Source organism: Prunus persica, chromosome G7 (assembly GCF_000346465.2).
Source record: "Prunus persica cultivar Lovell chromosome G7, Prunus_persica_NCBIv2, whole genome shotgun sequence".
Taxonomy (NCBI): domain Eukaryota; kingdom Viridiplantae; phylum Streptophyta; class Magnoliopsida; order Rosales; family Rosaceae; genus Prunus; species Prunus persica.
Genome location: NC_034015.1, coordinates 4,123,062 through 4,128,819, shown reverse-complemented (window position 1 = coordinate 4,128,819; position 5,758 = coordinate 4,123,062).

Below are 5,758 nucleotides of genomic sequence, written 5' to 3'. Positions count from 1 at the left end.
TGAGATTTCTACCAAATTTTCTTGATTAATCCCATCACCTATTTTTGGGTAAGAATACTTCCAATTAAATATGAAATTATTCTACAAACCCTAGCCAAGCAAGGAGACTATATAAAGGCAAGCATACACCACCTTTGAGGTAATTACAAAACCCTAGCAATTTTGCTCATCTCTCCCTCTCTCTCCTTCACGGTCAGGCACCACCACACACACGGCTTCGGCCACCTGGCTCTCCCTATAAGAGAAAACTCCAACATTTCCATTATCTCCGCATTATTTCTGAAGAATATGTAATTGATTAGGCATTATAGAGCCTTTGACCAACACCCCCCAGATGTGGTCTGTTGACTCCAATCTATTTTTACGAAGAAGAAAGAGAAGTTCAAAGGGTGGAGGAATCTTTCGTGAATATTTTTTCGTGAGATTATTTGCATAAACACATTCGAACTTCTTTCGTAAGTTACTTGGTAGTCATTCATTGCGTGAAAAAAAAAAAAAAGTAGAGTTGATGCATAAAGGCATAGAATTTGATGACCAAACAAAATGTCTCATGATTAAACTGCTCTTTATATGATATATTAAAATTCATAATAAGCTGTACATATTTGCCTATATCCCTTCTAGGAATTAGGATTCTCAATAGAAACTGGATTGCTACAATGTGATGGGTTCCCAAAACTCAAAGAAGACAAGGAGGCATTTGCTCACATATATAATTTGTTGTTGTGTTATTGCCTGAGGAAAAAATGTGTTCCCAACACTCAAAGAAGACAAGGAGGCAAATATTACAATGCTGGAGCAGTAAGACATTTGCCTATATTGATGACTTATGTTGATGAAATTTTGCTAACTCATGTTTTTCTCATTCCAATATTTATCTTATCATCCAATTGCAAACTCCTCCACCACCACCTACCCAAAACACCATGCACACAAGTCCTAGAGGTGGCACTTTCATCACACCTGCTTATGCTATAACTAGAATGAGGCCACCCATTCCTCCACAGCATGTACCTCAAAGTCAAAATGCATATGCTTCTAGTGGACTAAGCTCCATTGGAAATTATGCTCCATGGAAACCACCTGAAAAGGAAGCTACTAGAAAGCAACGCATGCCTATTCCAAAGAAGCAGAATACTTGATTTTTGAAGGGATGAGACTTTTTGATGTAGACTGATATAATGCAGGATGTGTATTTTGGCTTATTTTGTCAACTATGGCCAAGTCTGTGTATTGTAGCATGTGTATATTATTTCTAAAGACATTGTATTTTGGCTTATTTTGTGAACCATGACCAAATGTGTGTACTATAGCATGTGTATATTGCTTCCATCTTGGCTTATTTTATGAACCATGACCAAGTCTGTGTACTGCAGCACGTGTATGTAGCTTATATTGGATATGTATTAATGTCATTTATGATGAAGTTGTGAATTACAACCAAAATAAGAGCAGAATGTTTTCATTTCACTTGAGCCAAAGAATGTAACAACCAAAACAAGAGCTGAATGTTTTCATTTCACTTGAGCAGAATGTTACAACCAAAACATGTCTTTATCCAAATTGAAGCAGTCTTTCCCTAAATTTTGATCACAATATTACAACCAAAACGTTTGAACAAAATGTTACAACCAAAGCATGTTTTACCCAAATTGAAGCACCATCTAAGCACCTCATTTTTTAACCACATTGACAGTAATCAAGATACAAATTATCAACAACATCTCTTTTATTCCTTTGAGTAGATTCAAAACATCTCCAACTTGTAGCTGAATAGATTGAAACACCAAATCCTTGCTACCATTATTTTCCATCCGTTGCGAGTCTATTCCTATGATATCGTCCTTCCCTTTCGTGTTGTCAACTTCATCACACTATATGAAACCTTTGCAGCCAACACCTCCCTACATCTTACAGTTGGAATTTTAAAAAGGTTTTAAAAGTTTTACCGTTTTGATTTATTAATTATTTTGGTTGTTTTATTTTATTTATTGTGGGAGGTTATAAATGTTAATTTTCAGCTTTTTTTTCTACATTGACTGCCTTAATTTTCTAGTTTAATGTGGTAAAGGTTACATGTTCTTGAATGCCTATAAAAGACTACTCCTCCTTCACATTTGATATACTAATAAAATACCATACTACCACAATCTGATTCTCTCCTTTTCTACCTTTCATACTTTCTATACTTATATTATTATTTTTGGGCAACGATTCTGTGACTCGGATATCTATATCCGAATGTGAATGTGCTCATAGCTGACTCTGAGCCTGTGTATTAGGGGTCGTATCTTGGAGTCTTGTAGACCGTCAATACCTGCACATAGGGAGGCTACAAAGGCTTTAGGATAGCGTCTTTGACGTGCTTCACCATACCAAGCTTGCTTTCATAATCTTAATTTATTTTACTTTTATTTACCTATTATTTGTTTATTTAGTTTTATTTTACCTTAAAATACTATCCAATTTGTTTTATATATTATTTTTATTATAAAGGGTTTTGCTTTTAACTTTTACGGAAAGAGGAAAACTATAATTTTTATAACACATACAACCACTTTGCATAAGCACATCATCCATATCATAAAATAAAACTGATTCAAAATCATGCCTTATATATTTCCTTGTACACTTCCAGAAATATCTATTGTAATGTTGTTATGTAGTTGATAGAAGTATTTTCATTTCAACTCCACATAAGGGGTATCTCAATCCATGACAAGCTAAACTAAACATCTGCAAATTACAAGAAACACAGCTAAATGTAGGAACTGAAATCGAAAAACTACAAGAAATAGGGAAATTTAGAAACTGAAATTGACATATTGTTAGTAGTATGCCCTTAATGCCAACTAATTATATGATAATTAATGTTAAAGACATATTTTATAATAACTTACTAAGTTATTCATGGGCAAGACTAGTTGTTTTCAATCATGATATTTAGTTTATTATCACAACAGTAAAACAACTATAGTCCTAGGAATATAAAAGTGGACACGAAGACTATGTAATGAGGTTGTATACATAAAGACTTATTATGGTCTTTAATCCTAAATATGTTCCTGGTCATAGGAGTATCAATTAGACATTGATATTCTGTTAAGACCAGTCCACACAATATCTTCTCTATATATTGAGAATGATGAGGTCTCAAGTCATTGAGTATATCGACACCTAGATATGTGTGTAGGTGCTTGCAGGAGAACAAGTACACTAAATGCGATCATATACATGAGTTCTAGAATGCGACCATATATATCTTGTGGCTATGTTGTTTGTCTTTGAAGGCACTATATAGTTGTGTTGTAGGAGAAATGACCTAAAAGTATTTATCAGGACTCTCAATAAATTCATGAAGGCAAGTGAATGTACAACAAGGAATCTCTACTCTCAGTAAGGAGAGAGAATACTAAGGATATGATTAATCAAATCTCTGTGCAGAGTAGTGGATAACATTTGAAAGAAAATGTCTTTAAATCTTACCAGGATAATCATATAAAGGAATAATTCAGATTAGGATATTCGCCATTAGATTACATTATCTAATAATGTGAATAAGGAGTATTGTACAGAAAAGGATTCAATTGCACAGTCATTCCAATTTGAATAGGTTCTTCCCTACACCCTATTTAGATCGGATAACTATGACATGCTGCTAGCCGTCAACCATGGTTTATGGAAGTCCTAAAAGGTTCAATCATAATTGACCTTCACTGATAGGAAGAATTAAATAGTAAAATTTAATTCACAAGTCAACTTAGAGAAGTTGAGACTACCCACTACCTTACTAAATGGAACCTATGGATCACACATCGAGAGATGTGATTAGAGAAACAAATGAATAGAAAACAAACTTGATAAACAAATGAGGAAGATAAAACGTTGAAAGTAAATGGTCAAAGTCAAAGTCAACATGTTTGACCAAAATGGTTGACCAAGTCAAACTATTCGGACTAAGGATATGATTTACTGGTTAAGTCACAAATCACAATTAAAATGTTAATTGTAAAGTCAATTTACTGTTGGACTCGATTTGGGCTTTAAAGGCATTTTGGGCCAAAGGACAAAATAGCCCAAAGACTCATTGGGCATGGGAACATGTGTTGTATAACAACACAAGTTAAATGAGCCCAAGAGGCATCTTCTTGTTGGCTATATATATAAGCCACACTTTGACATTTTGAAGTTAGGGTTTTTGGCATTCCACTCTTGGGTTTTTGATGTGAGAGACACCTCACTCTCATATTTCTTAGCCAAAAATCAGTCCAACCTAGAGAAAGACTAGCACCTAAGTTCTCTAGGTTGATTTCTCTTCATCTCCATTCCATTTTGGTGTGGTAAGGTAGAAGACTTCACTCTTGGAGTCTTGGGTTGAGGAGCTTGTGAGAAGAGGAAGAAAATAAGACATTACAAAGGTGCTCATTCTTGGCTTGTCCAAGAAATAGTCATTAAGGGTAAACTCTCGTACCTTTTTCCCCTTTTTATATATTTGTGCTCAAAGAGACTAGATCATAAGATGCTTCGGTTAAAATGAAAAAATCTTAGCTTAACTAGAATAAGCATAATCAATCCGTCATTATAAATGTTTATGTGCCATATGTTATGGCTAAATTCATTCCAAGTCAAGAGATGCTTATGTTTCCTTTACATATCACCAAATCAGACAAGAAATTACCCCCAAAATGGATGAATTAGTACTTGAAATTGATGATTCCCTTTCAAATTATGATTTACCCTTTCAAATCTTGATCAATTGGATGATATCGAACCCAAATCCCTCGAAATCGACCAGCATTTTGGGGAAAATCTCATAACCCTAAAATTATTTTGTGGCTTGAAATCACGCGAATGGAGTTTTGATTGAGGGGCTGAGGCGAAAGGGTAATAATGCCCATGCACGCATGCACCAAGTGCGTTTTAACTGACGAAATGCCCAAATTGGACTTGATTTGCTGACGATGCAAAATGTGATGACCAAAATCAGAAAATTGAAAGTGTGGTGACCAAAATTAAAATAGACTCTAACCCCAGTGACTAAAATTGTAATTCTTCCTTTATTTTTTATCAAACAGAAACTTCATTAGATAAACTCCAACCATATAATCAAAGACATCAAACATAACATCTTCAATCGATCCCTTTCTTAAACTTGTTAAGAGTGAGATTAACAGGACCCCCCCTGAATTTCCCAAAACCCGAGATGAATCTTGTGGAAATTCTGACATCACCCCGATGCCGGGCCCACGTACTAAAGAACGAGACTTTCTACTGAAAATTTGGCAGAGTCTCCCCTGTAATTTGAACAATTCCAAAAATTTCAACCCGCACAAAATTCACAATTTATATCCCAACAGGCAGCACGCACAATATAACTTCATGCAATTCACATAAATGGCCTTCGGCCTTCCGACAATTCGAAACAAACCACCAAGCATGGTATTAAGTCAATTAATACCTTAAACCAGGCAAACAATAAATTCAATCACACTTAAGAATGTCAAAGCAATCCACTACATTTAATTTTCTCAACGTCCAACATACGAGGTTTTAACCTCCTAATACAAACACATCTCGTTCTCATTCAAATAGCAGGACCAACGACTAGGTCCGCATCATACTCAATACTACACAAGTAAAGTTTGACCCACGGCTGCACCTAGGCACTACCCTAGGCTGCACCTAGGCACTACCCTAGGCTGCCTACGTACCCTTACTGAGGGATCAAGCCACACGTAGTTCTTTCCATAAAATCTCG